General features: G+C 41.0%; 1 protein-coding gene and 1 non-coding gene across 7 annotated transcripts in view; one reads left to right on the top strand and one right to left on the bottom strand.

The window, feature by feature from the left end:
- Positions 1-16,059, top strand: part of NCKAP5 (NCK associated protein 5) — a 978,205-nt gene that overhangs the window by 317,024 nt on the left and 645,122 nt on the right. The gene's annotated exons all lie outside the window — the stretch shown is intronic.
- LOC123568117 (U6 spliceosomal RNA) lies at positions 3,583-3,688 on the bottom strand. Its single transcript, XR_006691343.2, has one exon. It is a non-coding gene; the product is annotated as a U6 spliceosomal RNA (small nuclear RNA).

The raw sequence follows: 16,059 nt of genomic DNA, 5'->3' as shown, positions 1-16,059 counted from the left end.
CTCCAAATATAACCCCATTCTAAAGTACTGGGGGTAATGTATGAATTTTACCCCATAATAAGGAGGGAAATTCTTTCTATGTCAGTCTGATTAGAACTCATCCCTATAGCACAGACATTTAGCAGAGCATTAGTGCAGAACCCCAGCTTGGTAGTTAACTGCTTCTGTAAGCCTGCATCTCAAGTTGTCCTGAATTGGGAGCATGAAGGACATGAGAAATCTCAAACCAATGAGGACTCCAAGGCCAGAAAAGTTTAGAGGAAGTTCAAGAAGTTCAGCTACACAATAGCAGCAGCTGGATTTAAACCCAGGTATGCTGAGTGTGGGTCCATATACTATGTGAAAAATTAAAATTGTCTGCCCTACTGGCATATTAGTAAGTTGTATTCTTTATGATAATAAAATGAAGGAGAGTGGGGGATCAGAAAGCAAAGTGGAAAGAGGCCTGAGTTCTAGCTATGGCCATAGGAAGTCTGTTGATCTATGACCAAGGCCCTAAAGGATCTGACAACGTTCATTGTTTGGTATTTATTATAAAAATGTCACTTACGTCTCTCTAATAGACACCTGGGATCATGGGGGCAAAACAGAGTGACAGTATTTAATGAGTGCCCCTTCTGTTCCTGTGGCAGTGAGACCCAGTAGGGATGTAACTCTGCCAAACAGAAGCCCTACTCCCTGTCACTTTTAGAGATGAAATAAACTTTATCAGCCACCAGTGTAGCAAAAAGAGAAACTCTTACCTAAAGAGCTTAACCCTTCATTTAAAAAATGAGCTGTTTCAGACCCAGATAGGGAACTTACTCAGAATTTCCCATTTTCTTATTAGCTGAGCTGGAATTGAGACTACCATCTTGTTTTATTTTACCAAATTTGTTCTTCCTTTCATTTCACCTCATAATTCCAGTAATATATATGAAAATATTATTTGTGTTTTTGCTTCCAAATGCATCTTCAACCTGTGGTTTCCTGGATCTTCCTCTCCAATTCATCATCACATAAAAACCAAGTGAAGGCATTAACTTTCTTTTGAAACATTACCAAGACATTTGTGCCAAAGGGCAAAATCATAATGAAGCTCGATCCTTGTGCTGAGATGTGTTCACTTCAGCTGTCTGCACTTGGCCTGGTTAAAGGAAAGGAAAAGTGTGGTCCTTGTGAACCTGCAGACCGGGATTAATTCCCAACTTAGCCGCTTACTGGGTGTGTGATCACAAATTAAATTCCTAGTCTGAGTCTGCTTCCTTATAAACTACCTAGGCAGATAACGATGAGGAACAGAAAAAACATATATGTCAGGAGTTTAACACCAGGCACACTCAAGACAGTTGGTAAATGGTACCTGTCTGTCCTCTGCTTTTCTCTTGGGACTCTAAGAAATAGTGGCTATTTTAATGGACAAAAGGTGTGGTTTTCCACCCTCTGTACTGATTGAAGGCCCACACCTCTTAATTCTTGGAATTTCGGATACTTAAGACTCTATAAAATGAAAAACTTCTCCTACCTAGTCCTGACAGATACAGCAATCAGCAGTGTGTTCTCAAGAGCAAGATGCCTTGAAAAACACCACACGCTATATAAAGTGTCAAGTAGGAAGCCTGACTAGCCATTCATTTTGTTTATAAAATTTATGTCCCAATTTCCACACTCTGATTAGCATATAAAATCAATTTTTGGAACTGAAATAGAAAATAAAATATCAGTTCTAATTACTTCACTTAGCAAAGCAATTCTTAAAGATGGCAATAATTTTCATAATAGGCAATTGATTATCATAGTAATGTGAGCAGTGAATAATTATTTGAATTCAGCTTTTAATGGATCTTTTAATGGCAACATAGAATATGCAAAAGTAAAGATATGTATGCACAATCAATATATCATTAGGCAAAAATTTTTATTTAACTTTTTTGTGGTTCCTTGGTCTATACATTTTTTATAGAACAAGTGGCAGATTTAAAATGAAGGAGATTTACAGTGCAGGTAAAATACATACAGGATTAAGGGGATTTGTGTAATTGCTAACTTCTAGCTCTCTCTGTACATGAATGATAATATCCAAAATTTTCACTTGCAATTATCCAACTAAAGGAAAGGAAAAGGTACACCCAACCCAGCTAAAGCACCCAATTAATAGTCAAATAAGAATTACTAGCAATCTAATAATTCAGATTTGGCTTATATTTCTATTATCAAGTGTAGCAATTTGCTTGTTTCAAGTCAGTTTTTTTTTTTTTGCTTTGATTAAGAGTGAAAGGGGTAAGAAACTATAACACAGTGATTATATCTCAGAAAGTAGAGTACCTACATTTGTATCCCAGTACCACTGAGACATTCCATGGATACCAGGAAGGGTTGGGCAGGTTACTTTAGTGCTCCGTGTCTAGATCTGGGCACTTATAAAATGGGAATGACAACATGCTTGCACCATTGGGCCATATGAAACTTAAGACATTTTATGCAAAACACTTAGTGCAATGAATATCACACAGTTAGCACTCAGCAAATGTATGTCATTATTATAGAAGGTAGTGAATGACCTCAAGTAAATGGACCTGTGTTTGGCTTTCTATTCTCTTTGATTCACAGTAGAGACCCAGCTCAGCCACATGCTGTAAAGGAGCTGACCTGCTCCTTCTTACCAAGATAAAAAATCTAACATCAATCAGTTCACTGTTTTCTGCACTGCAGCAGTGTGAGGGGTACCCTAATTCAGGAATTTTGCTAATTATTTTCTGGTAAGGCATCTGCTGCTCCACATGCTTCATTACTGCGATTCCACCTTTAAAACGGGCAGCAGCCTCCTTCAAGGGGTAGTTATGACTGCAGAACAGCTTGATAACCAAGCCCAATCTACATATACTCAATAAAAGGAAATTCTTTTTATATGTAGATACAGAGGAATGTTCAAAGGTAGTGCTGAGGGACAGAAGGAGCATGAACTTGGGAGCTGGACAGTCATGGTCTTGAATCTCCACTTTGCCACTGGCCACCTATGAAATGTCAGACAACGTATTCAACTCTGGTGATCCATAGCTTTTAAAATCTGGGTGATAATATCTATTTGCTCGGAAGGTTCAATTAAATAAGATTATGAACATAAGAGTGCCCAGGCTAGCATCTGTCACATGGCATGCCCTCCATGACAGATACTTTACCACCGCCGTTAGAACTTCCAATTCAGCTTTCGAAAGACATGTCTAATACGACAGCGCCAGCTTTATATGTATTCATTCACATGATCCTCTTAAAAGCCCTATGAAACAGGAATTATTATTATTATCCCCATTTTACAGAAGAGAAACCTGAGACACAAAGTGACTGAGAGACTTGGTCAAGGTCAAATGACCATTAAGTCACAGAGCCACCCTTTGAATCCAAGCAGGATGGCTCCAGTGTCCACACACATAACCATTGAAATAAACCATCTCTCAACAGATTTCTAATGGCCTTCTTCCCTTGCCTTTTCTTCTGATAGCAAATTGAGTCCCTCCTACAGCCCTTACCACAGCGCCTTCTACTAAATCTGTGTATGTACGTAGGAGGTTGCAAAGTCCTCCCTTGTGTCTTTAATTTTTTCCCTTCTATATGGAGTGCTTCACAAACTTGGGTGTCATCCTTGCCCAGGGACATCCGAATCTTCTCTGTAGCATTCCAGTTTTAGTACATGTGCAGCTGAAACAAGCACCTTCCTTGTGTGTTAATCACTTTCATTTCTACACAACACCCAGTATAGTCCCTCACTATGTAGGTGAGCAAAATAAACATGATATAGAAATGTTGGCAAAGGAGATTTGAGAAGTTTTCTCTTGCATGGTGTTCAGCAATGCAGTCTGATTGGCTCTAAGGACTTAGATATGATTATGGAAAGTGTTGAAAGTAAGTAGGAAGATGCTGGATGGCCACCACTGTCAATTCTACTAGTAATTCAGTGGTGGTGGACAAGGTGACAGAGTGTGGCTAATGTGGATAGTAGCTGTAGAAATGTAGGACCATTGAGTCTTTCTGTGTGACTTCACTTCCACACTCTATTTGTTGAGCTTGTCAAGGCCATGGCTTTTCCTAGGCATGGAAAAAGCAGAGAGCATTAACACTCATTGCTAATTAAAGGCCTCAAGCCAGGCTTCAGACCCAGCCCCCAGTGACTCCATAGCCTTTCCGCTTCCGATGTATAATACCATCTGCTGACTAATGACCTCTTCAGACTTCAGGCCCTGGGATTTATCTAAAAAAGAGGGAGAAAAGTACCTAAACATTATCATCCCCTGCTTTTTAGCCTGGAGCAACTCTGAAAAGAATTAACTCCTGATCTCCTATGAAACTCTAGGAGCTGCTAGTCAGAGTAATAGAAAGCGCACTTCTGAACTAATTCTGGGAAGGCTTAATTTGTGGAGGTGTTGTATTCATTCTGCCGGTGAACATTAAAGGGAAATTTAGAGAAACCGAGGGCACGTTTTAGATTCATAATTATTTCAAAAAAGAGCTGGCAAGGAGTCCTGTTGCTGGGTAATCAAAGTTTCATTTTTTTGAGACCAGAATTTCCCTCCAAAGAGAAGCTTTCGGAAAAGTAGTTTCAAGCAGTACGCCTCTACAGTGATGGATATGCCCGTGAAGGGTTCAGTCCACACCTCTGGTGTCTAACCCTGCATTGGGTATTGACATGCTGCCTCCCTCTGAGCAAGTCGTTTGACCTCCCACCTTGGGTCACCCATCTGTGAAGTGAAGGAAAGCTTCCAGACCTCCCCTAGAAGCAGAGCAAATAGCAGGGTAAAAGAAACACTTATTATTTTTTTTCTGCAATACTAGGAGCCCAAGGCGTAGGGGTGAATATAAATTTGTTTGCTTTATCATTAATCTCAGAATCCTTAAACATTTTCTTTTCAAAGACAGTGGACATTATTTCCTAAAACATTCAAGTCTGAAGCACAAGCATGCCAATAATTCTGTGTTTACACATTGACTGTATGATTATTGCCTCAATCATTATTCTAAAAACTCATTTTCTGTGTAAACAGGTAGAAGATGCACCGCTGAGACAAGTGGTTGCAGAAAAAGATCTGAAAATTTTGTGGGGGTTTTTTTTGGCTGAAATTATTATATGCTCTTAAGTATTGGTTTTTTATTCTTTTGAGGTAGTGAACTTAATTCTGGTTAATTGGGTGCATTAGAGAGTTGGATTCTGGTTAACAGAGGCTTGCTATATTTATTTAGAGTGGAATCTTTCATTTGGTGCATTGATGGTGTTTATAAGACAATTTTCTTTAGCTCAGTGAAAAAAGAAAGGTGCATTTTAAAAATAACCAGGAGAAATGTTATCCTGAGCCCGTTTTGTCGGGGCACTTGACTCTGAAGCTTAGAAAAACAATTTAGATATCCTCATTAGATGTAAAGCTCCAAGGTACTCTCTGTAGTCTCCCTGAGGGCACACTTTTTCTCGTCACCCAGAATCTTCTTTCTTGACGGTTCAGAGATGGTGGTGTTAGACAGGGGTCTACACATGTGTGGCACACATGTGAGCTAAACATAGCTGCCTGGAAGAGGAAGAATTGTAATTCCTGACAGTTGTGTAAATAGCATCCACTCCCACCAGCTGGAAACCCATCCAAGAAACAGCCTAACCTCCACGCCCTTGTCACTGTCCTCAAACTGAAGGACCAGAAAGATAAAGGCAAAATGCTATCTTCGCGGTCGTTATTTGTCACTTTGTGTGTGGCAATGCGGCATGCTCCCCCTAGGGAGAAGTCAGTCATAGTTACTGGAAGTCATTCTTGTCTGGCAGCTTTCCACACCTTTAATGGGCACCTCAGGTGACATCAACCTGTAGCCCAGCTGCTATTGCTAAGGTTCAGCCACTTAAAACCGGTCCTGGGTTGGCTGTTTATGCACTTAAGTGGAAAAGCAGTACCCAAGTCATCCCTGAGATTTAGCGAGGACACAATAATTGCTTTCCTTTCAATGGCAGGTGATGCATTTGCCACCAAGGAGCAGAACACGTTGCTGCTCTCAGTCATGACGGGAACAACGGGAGAGGAACACGGGAGGAAATAGAAAATGTCAAAGAGCTCTGGGTTGAAAATTGCATTTTGCAGATGCCATTAAGCTCTGTTGGGAGAGAAGATGAAAATGCTAATTGACAGATTTGGTTATGTTTTATTGTCTTTGAGTTGCTGACTAAGTCATCAGATGATGTTGTTTAATCATTAACGTTAAACTTTAGAAGAATCCATCAATTGTTTGCTATTCATCTCTTACCCTCTCCACGAATCTATCTTAAACTATTAAAACCTGTCAACAAAAAAGGAGTATGAATATTTATATTTAGCCCAAGAACTGATAAAAGTCTAATCAGCACAACACAAGAATATTAATTATAGCCTAAAAAAAATTCTGTATCAGTCAAGGACAGTTAGGAGATCTTTTATTCTTTTACCTAAAACTACATGTACACTCACATACACACACACACACGCACATACTTTTGCACACATATTTGCTCATTTTTTAATCCATAAAATGAGAATAATAATAGCACATGGTACAGCAGGAGTGTGTGTGCATGTATGTCTGTCTGTATTAAATGAGTTAATATGTGCTTAGAATATAGTATATGCTTAATACTTTATTCTTTTTTTTAATACAAGGTCTCACTCTATAGCCCAGACTAGAGTACAGTGGCACAATCATAGCTCACTGCAAACTTAAATCCCAGGGCTGAAGCAATCCTCCCTCCTACACCTCCCAAATAGGCTGAGAGTACAGGTGCACATCACCACACCGCCTAATTTTTTTAATTTTAGTGTTTTGTACAGACAGGGTCTTGCTATGTTGCCCAGGCTGATCTTGAACTCCTGGCCTCAAGTGATCCTCCTGATTCAACTTCCCAAAACCTTGGGTGATAGGCATGAGCCACTGTGCCTGGCCCTCAGTATATTTTAGCTGCTACTAATACCATATGATGCAGAAAGTTACATATCAAATAAAGCTATAATTAAGAGTTTTGCAAACTAATTTTTTCTTTTTGTTAATAGATATTATATGCTTGCCACAACATGTATTTTTAGAAGGCAACACAAAACATGCCCCCTTTTTAAATAAAATTATTGATACATTTAATAAGAAAAAAAATTTAAGCCAGGCATGGTGTATGATGCCTGTAAACCCAGCATTTTGGGAGGCCGAGGCAAGTAGATCACTTGAGCCCGGGGGATTGAGAACAGCCTGTGAAATATGGTGAAACCCCATCTCTACGAGAAAAAAAAGAAAAAGAAAAAAAAAAAGTAGCTGGTTGTGGTAGTGCATGCTTGTAAACCCAGCTACTCAGGAGGCTGAGCTAGAAGGATCACTTGAGCCTGGGATGTGAAGGCTACAGGCTGCAGTGAGCCATGATTGCACCACTGTAATCTCCAGCCTCGGTGACAGAGTGAGACCCTGTCTCAAAAAAAAAAAAAAAAAATCTTGCTTTCTTGGCCACATTCCCTCCAAAATCTGAAAAATAATGCTCAGTATTACACTCTGTATCTTTCACAGTGTCTTAGCCACTGGCCCCTCTGGTAAAAGGTTACTGTTCAGGGGTATATCTGGAGAGCCTTTAGAATCTCAGATTCCTCACAAACCAGAAGACTCTCTCAGAATCCCTATTTAAAAGATTCCACAGGCGATTTCATGAAGTTGAACAGAAGCGGGGTCTTGGGCAACCACTCCTTTTTCTCACATTTGCAGTGCGGTGTGTGTCTTCTTTAGCGTTTTTTAAATTCTGGAGTGTTCAGTGGATTACAAAAGGTACATAATCTGTCTCAGCATTGAATGTGATAGATACATTAATATACTTATTATTTCAATGTGTCATGATACAAATATTCTCCCTGGTGTCTAACCTTAATTTTGACAATTCCAGTGGGCTTTTAGAGTCTGCTCATTTGCTAAGCCCATCCTCCCCTTCTATTTCTTTCCAAACACCTTGACCATCTTTCAACACCCCCGACTTTCGTCAGATTTATTCTCCTTTTCTCTTCCATAACACTTGGCTATTCTTTATTAAGACCAATGGTGTCCTTGGTAGGTGGATTCTACCTGGCGCACCCCTGTGTACATCTCTATATCATTTCTTTTTTGCTAGGCCAGCTGGAAACCTGTGAGATATTTAAGGCACGCTTGGTACTCCCTCTTCTTTTAGGCACTTTCCCCAACTCCTCCTCCCTTATTCCCTGTCCACATGACTGTCCCCTGGTTGTCCCTTGCCCCCTCCACAGGCCTGTGGACTATGAGGTGCAAATGGCTAATAAGGTGAAAAAGGAAGGCAGACCTAGATCTGGATGGCTGCTGTCAGCGAAGCCTCCATCTCAGAATAGCCCAAATCCCACTCTCATGCCTCTTCAGTGACTTGGTGGAAAATCCGATTCTTCTTTCTGAAAGCGTAATAGAGCAGTACTAATGGCAAGCTATGTGGGTAAAGGAAACAGTTAAAGGAAACTCTAAAGGCCTCCTTAGAACAAATTCCTTTTTATTGTCTCTCTTTTTCTTTATAATACAAGGCTCCTAGTAACTACAGGGTATTTCCACATAAAGAGTATTTTTTGTCCTAAGATTATGGACACCCTAGGGCAACCAAATTCTAATATTATGATTGCCGCAAGATTTCTTTCCATGAAAGTTCCCAGCATTTCATGACATTTCAGAACTGTTCATCTGAAGTTGAATGCAAGTGCATTTTAAATTAAACATGAGGCACTGTAGCTAGTCTACCCTTTGAATAATATTTATATATTTTTTTCATTTGTAGATGGATCTGCAGACCTCACTGAATAGGTTAGGTGCTTTCACTCCTTGTTACCAACACATCATAATCGGGTTCACAGTGTCTGATTTTTCCCATGCTTCAATTACGCGTTCATTATCGAGTGCTCTTACATATTTAACACTTTGGCTCTCAAAGGATGTTAAGGACTGCCCGGGCAGTGGAGACTCCATGAGCTCTATCTGGTGGCACGACAAGTCAGAAATTGTTAGTTACTTCCAGCCTACTTCTACTTCCGCCTCTGTAGTTGAGTCTTTGGCTTTCCCCCCTAAACTGTATTAAGTTTTAAATCTCTTGATTCTCATAAGAGCTCAGTTGCTCTGTTTAAAACAAAATAGATAAAAATCCCAGTCTACGTCAACTTTCTGTATATTGTGCTTCCTCTGTTCCTCCAAGCCTCAACCCTCTATTCTCCATCTGAAAATGACATAATGAGAGCAGATATGCAGCGAATTTGGGGGACTGAGAACATGATTTGCAATTTGCAGCACCTCCTATAAATCAACATGAAAAAATTACCATAGTCTGCTGCCAGTGGGAGTCAGCATGCTGAGATGAAAAGAATACAGCTTTGGAGGCAGAGGAACATTGTTTCAAATCTTGGTTCTACCAATCAGGTAACTTGGGGCCAGATGTTGGTAGAGAGATGGCAGGGTGATAATCATTAAGTTCTGAAGACGTGGAGAGTATTTGGTCTGGATCAACCTGGGCACTACTTGGGGCTTGATAATCTTAGTGGTGGGGGCTGTCCTGGGCATTGTAGGATGATTAGCAACATCCCTGGCTCCTACCCACTAGTAGCCAGTACCAGCCCCTCTCTCCCAGGTATGACAAACAACAGTGTCTCCTGGGATACAAAGTCATCCCCCACTGAGAAGCACTGGTCTACGCACTGCATTCACTTAGTCTTCACAGGAGGAGCCCTGCAGGTACTAATGTCGCTACTGTCTTACAAAAAATCCAGGCCGGGCATGGTGGCTCACGCCTGTAATCCCAGCACTTTGGGAGGCCTAGACAGGTGGATCACAAGGTCAGGAGATCAAGACCATCCTGGCTAACATGGTGAAACCCCATCTCTACTAAAAACACAAAAAATTAGCCGGGTGGCGTGGTGGCGGGCGTCTGTAGTCCCAGCTACTCGGGTGGCTGAGGCAGGAGAATGGCGTGAACCCAGGAGATGGAGATTGCAGTGAGCCAAGATCGCACCACTGCACTCCAGCCTGGGCGACAGAGCGAGACTCCGTCTCAACAACAACAACAAAAATCCAAGGCTAAGGAAGGAAAAATATTGAAGTAATTAATAAAGGTCTTAAGAATTTTAGGCAACTATATTATTTACTAGTTTTTCAGAGAGATAGAAAACCTTAACAAATACTGTTTTCCTACATCCTAGATGGAGACAGTTATCATTTTTATTCCTTTCTTCCACTACTAACACTGTTCTTGCATTTTGTCAGTCTTCAAGAAAACTTATGTACTCAGACCGACCAGTGTATTAAGGCTACAACCTGCAGAACAACCAGAGCCAGGAATCTGCATTTTTGTCTTCAAAACACTGACATTAAACAGCATTGCCACGGGGATGTGGCTGTTAACATATCTTTGCCTAGAATTGGGATTTGAATCCTTCCAAGATCTTTTCTTACCTAACTGCATAGAGAGAAGGTAAAAAACAATTCCAGATGCTGAAGACACAGCGTTTGGTAGCAAGTCTTTGGAGGAACAAAAGGGAAAAAGAAACAGCCCTAGTGGGAGCAGTATTGTGCTTCCATCTGTTAAGCAACAAATCCAGGCAGGAGAAGAGCAGGCAGCTGAGAGCTCGGCCTGGAACTCTAAATTAGATTCCCAGTGTTTCCTCTGCTTTGCCGTCCAGAAGAACTACCTGGGCTGGCTGTAAATACCAAAGTCCCTTTTCTGAAGATTCTCATTCAAAGGGTTTGAAGTTGTGCCCAGAAACAGGTATTTTGAAGAAGTTCCCCAACAGACCTTATGATCAGTAGGGTTAGGAAACACTGAGGTCTACATTCCTGCTACTCAGAATGTGGTTCCAAGGCTGGCGGCAGCAGCAGCAGTTGCGAGTATGTTAGAAGCCGATTCTTGACCAGGTTCTGATTCAGTTGGTCTGAAGTGGAATCTGAGATGCTGCGTTTCCAGCAAGCACCCAGGAAATGCTGCTGTTTCTGGTAAATGCACTCAACTGTGAGTGGCCAGGTTGCTGTTGAATTTAGGCAGGAAGAGGAGGTATCAAAGATGAGTCATCATTAAATCCTGCTCTGCGAGTGATGTCAAAGCTGTAACAGGTCATTAGATACGGGGTAGAGGTCAATGGAGATGGGAGCTATGGAATGATAGAAGTCTTTATATTAATAACCAGAATGTCCAGAATTCCAGGTTTCTGCAAAGCATTTCAAATGAAGAGCTGGAAAACGTCTCTGAGGGAAGGGAGGACTGTTCTCTGCTGTTATAGAACTCTTGCACTGGCTGTCCCCAGTTTACCAGCTCTGTGATCAGCTTTGTTGTTTTTCTTTTTCTTTTTTTTCTTTTTTGTTGAGACTGAGTCTTGCTCTGTCACCAGACTGGAGTGCAGTGGTGGCATGATCTCAGCTCACTGCAACTTCCGACTCCCTGGTTCATGTGATTCTCCTGCCTCAGCCTCCCAAGTAGCTGAGATTACAGGCACGTGCCACCATGCCCAGCTAATTTTTGTATTTTTAGTAGAGACAGGGTTTCACCATGTTGGCCAGGATGGCCTCAATCTCCTGACCTTGTGATCTGCCTGCCTCGGCCTCCCAAAGTGCTGGGATTACAGGCATGAGCCACTGTGCCTGGCCTTATTGTTTTTCAATCAATGATATCCTGAGTGGTTTGCTGTTCCTCTGCCAGAAATGCTGAGCAATTCATCCCTAAAGTGGCCCACTGTCCAGAACGAATTAAAGAAGAGAGCTGCATGATTCTATTTATGTATTAACTATAAGTGCTAAAAAACCAGCATCGTCATTGGTCCTTTAGTGACAGCCATTTGCGTAGTTTCAGCTTTACCAACTCCAGCACACACCATCAACAACTTCTTTTTGATGATGTGAGGCGAAGACAAACATTGCAAGCATTTTTAAGAGGGGGGTCATATCCAAACACAATGTATGATGGGTCCAGGTGTCAGTGAGTATTCAAATGCTGAAGTTGGGAGTCCAAGGCTAGCAGAGATGACATTCTCGTGTTAGTCTCATTGGTTCTGATTGGGTCCAGTACCCGTCATTGAACCATTTGACATCTCTAGGCAAATGTGATGTGTTAACTGGCTTTCATTCAGGTCACAAATTCTACCCTGGGAGCAGATAGAGTGCACAGAGCTGGCACGGGAGTGATCCCCACAAGGAAGGGGGCTTGATGTACTCCAAAATAACAGATGCCCAGTGCATGCACCCAACAATAACTTTGAGCAATGCAACACTCCTAAAATCAGTATATGGTTGGCTGTAGAAACTAGAGATGCAAGAGCTTAGGGAAGGCTAGGGTTGAAATAATAAAAATGAGTTGCAGTACTTGGAAATCCCTCGGGAAACATCTCAAACTTCCTGTACTAAAAACGAATGTCAATTTCTATCAGAAGAGTACCGTATTCTCAGGTTTCTGTAGGCACTCAGGGGAATATATAAATGCTATCTTCATAAGCTGGAGTCATCTAGTTTTCTTCTTCCTTTATGTTTGGATCCATCCTTCCCCAAAGGCCAGAGTACACACTTTGGAAACACAAAATCCTGTTCAAATTTCTCTGGCTCTTTCCCTGTGTACAGCTGGGAAAGTGGCTTAACACGGTAAAGCTATGGTTCTGCATTCCAGTGCCTTCCTCCCTCCCAGGTAGGTTGAATATGGCAGTGATGGAAGGGGACATAGTCTATTTTTATCACAGTTACATCCAACAGCTCCTAACACTACACATAGCAGGTGTTCAGAAGAATTCGAGTGAATAATCAAATGAATATATTTTAAAAGTACTTGGCAGGCTGGACTTGGTGGCTCTTGCCTGTAATCCCAGCACTTTGGGAGGTCAAGGCATGTGAATCACCTGAGGTCAGGGGTTCAAGACCAGCCTGGTCAACATGGTGAAACGCCGTCTCCACTAAAAATACAAAAATTAGCTGGGTGCCTGTAATCCCAGGTACTTGGGAGGCTGAGGCAGGAAAATCGCTTGAACCCAGGAGGTGGAGGTTGCAGTGAGCCGAGATCATACCACTGTACTCCAGCCTGGGTGACAGAGCCAGACTCCGTCTCAAAAAAGAAAAAAACTTTAGAATGTATATATGTTTTCTTAGTTACAACTGGTGCTCATGTGTGACTCTGCAACAAACTTTTACTTGGCTGAAATCAGGCCTTCTTTGTGACATCTAAGTGAAAACTATAGAGGAAATTCTGGGAATTCCTGTCTGTGCTTCAGCAACTTGCCTGGATTTCAGAACCACATCTCCCAGCCTCACAACTGCAGAGGCCTCAGAGAGGCTGAGGTTTCCCAGAGTCTTCCTGGCTATTCTGTCTGACTCAGCAGCCGGCTATGAAACAGACTTTCCTGCTTCTGAAAAAAAAAAAAGAAAAAAAAAATTCATTTGAAATACTTTTTATGTAATTCCAAGTAAATATTTTAAAAATGTTTTCTCAGCGAGTCAGTTTTGCTTTCACAAAATAAGCCTCAGAGAAACCTAAATGCCACTCAGGCCTCCTGCCCTCTCAAAGTGGGGTGTTTGTGATCCCCCGAGCCATCCCCAGAGGTAGAGTTCATCTATTTGCACGGCAGGCCTGGTTTACGCCTCATCCAGTTCTGGCTTGTGCAGGGATAGGTAAGGTAAATTTCATGCAGTCTAGCCTTCTTTAAGTTTTCATCTCAGGCTTTGGTTGTGTTTTGGAAACCTCCTGGGGCCAAAGGACATATGTGAAGGCAGGTAGTTTTACAAGCTGAACCTGGAAATGAGTATTTCTGTCTGGAGCTCAGAGTCTAACTCACATAGCTGGGACAACTTTGTGCCATCCCAGGAGTTTTGGGGAATTTCTTGGGACATAATACCAAATTGTTGATGCCAGGCCCTGGGTGGGGCAAATGGTTCTTATACTGAGAAACTGAGATCAGCCAAAGGCTCAGGTCTTGTAGGAAAACCTGATTTATAGGTTTATAAATTGCTTGGAATTGCTTGATTAGGAATTGCTTGATTTATAACAGGTGTCCACTGAGTCTTAGCTTTTACAAATGTGATTCGGCTGGGACAGTGATTAAGTTCAATTTACCTCTCTGTCAGATTCCCCAGACAATCACGCTGGTTCTGTCCATTTATTTGGCTGCCAGTAGTGCCCCCATCTCCTGCTCCAACTGTATGTCAAGGACATAGGTGGCACAGGAGAAAGGTGTGCCTTGAGATGCAGTTGGCACTAACGAGAGCTGGAACACACTGAAGGGCAGGTATTTTGTATTTAATCCATTAACTCATGTTAGGAACCAGTTGTATAGTTTGCATATAATCATTCTCTCCTCTTTAACCCAGCCTATCCCTGCCTCAGCGTTACCTTGATCCAAGCCTTGCTAACTTCATCAGATTCTCCAACAAAAGATGAAGAGGAAAACCGTGAGATGTTGAAATAGGATAGATGCTAGCAGCTGGAATAAAAGTGTGAAAGGCAAAAGTGCAATATGATATGTAAATTGTTTCCATGATCCATAGAGCTAAGGTTTGCTGAGATCTCTCTTTGTGTCAGACACTGTTAATAATTTTTGCATGCATTTCCTGATTTAATTGATCTTTTTTCCTGATTTTACATGATCACAAAATGGAGTTAAAGAAAATTGCCAAATATCCATAAATTATATAAATTAAATAATTGAGATGTTTTCCTTGCTTTTAGCCAAACTGGAAACTCTTTGAAAACACACTTGTTCACAAATGAACAAGTGTCCAATTGTTGAATGAATAGATGGAAGGATAAATGAGGGGACTCTTACTTGCAGTTGGTCTAGAAGTTAATAATATTGTCTGTCTTTCCATACTCAAAATCTTAGAGGCCCTAAAGACCAGTCCAATGGTTCTCAAAGTGGTCCCTGGACAAGCAGCATCAACATCCACCTCACCTGACAATTTGTTAGAAATGCAAATGTTCAGGTCTCACCCCAGGTGTGCTGAATCAGAAATTCTTGGGGGTGGGGCCCTGCAGTCTGTTTTAGCAAGCTCTTCAGGTGATACTAGTGCTGGCTGAGGTTTGCTAACCACTGATCTGAACCCATCTCTTCATTTTATAAATAAGGAAATAGACCCAAAGTATTCAAGGTCCACATAGCTTCTCTGTGTCCTAAAGTCTCATCCTCCAGGATAGGTTCTCAAATGCAATTGTTAGAAGAATATTCTGTATGGGCAGTGAAAATTACTAGAAAGGTAATGTTCCAACTTTTACTTTTAATGATTTAGTGTAGCATTGTGTTTTCAACTACCCACTAAGATATTGTTACTTGAACTCTAAGAGCCCAGGTTTCTCATCAGTAATACGGAGACACACACACTGTTTTACTGTTATGTTATAAAAGATAATTAAGCAAACTTCATAACGGAGTGTTGAAAATAAAGTATCACGTAAAATGTAGTTTATCAATTATCTTTCCACAAGCTCACTCTCCAAGCTTTGATTTTTACCTGCCTCTGGATCTCAATCACAGATGATACCTTTTTGTTGTAAAATGTGTGTATCACTTACTGCATAGAACTGTCTTGCATCTATGCTTTGTCTCATTCTCCTAGGCTAATGGTGATGTTTTTAGCAAAGTACTATTTGCATAGTGGGTACAAAAATATTTGACTTAAGTATTGGTATTTTTACAGGTTGGAAAGACTATGCCTATTAATAAAATCTATCAGCCTTTCTGCTAAATAAACCTTCATAGGATGGCCTTTACAAAAATGACAAATGAGGGAATGACACTCTACAACATGACTTGTGAGACAAAGTATGAAATGTAGAAAAACTAGAAACATGCAAATTTGTATAGGAATATGATTTTCGATGTGGGCCAAGTTGCATGAATATTAAGTTTTACCTAATTCATATTGAGCTAAGACAAGGCATGGTTGAGAAGGCAGTACTAGCAAATGGAGTGAATTAAATTGATATTGTTTTGGAATTAAGAGTTCATCTGGCTATCATCCTGTTTGTGTTTTGTCTTGTTTTTTAGCTTAAGTGGGATAATGAGGAAAAGGGTTAAATGCATTGTATGTGGCTAGGGAATATTGAATTAT

This window comes from Macaca fascicularis, chromosome 12 (genome assembly GCF_037993035.2).
Source record: "Macaca fascicularis isolate 582-1 chromosome 12, T2T-MFA8v1.1".
In the NCBI taxonomy this organism is placed as follows: domain Eukaryota; kingdom Metazoa; phylum Chordata; class Mammalia; order Primates; family Cercopithecidae; genus Macaca; species Macaca fascicularis.
This window is presented reverse-complemented; position numbering and strand designations above follow the sequence as displayed.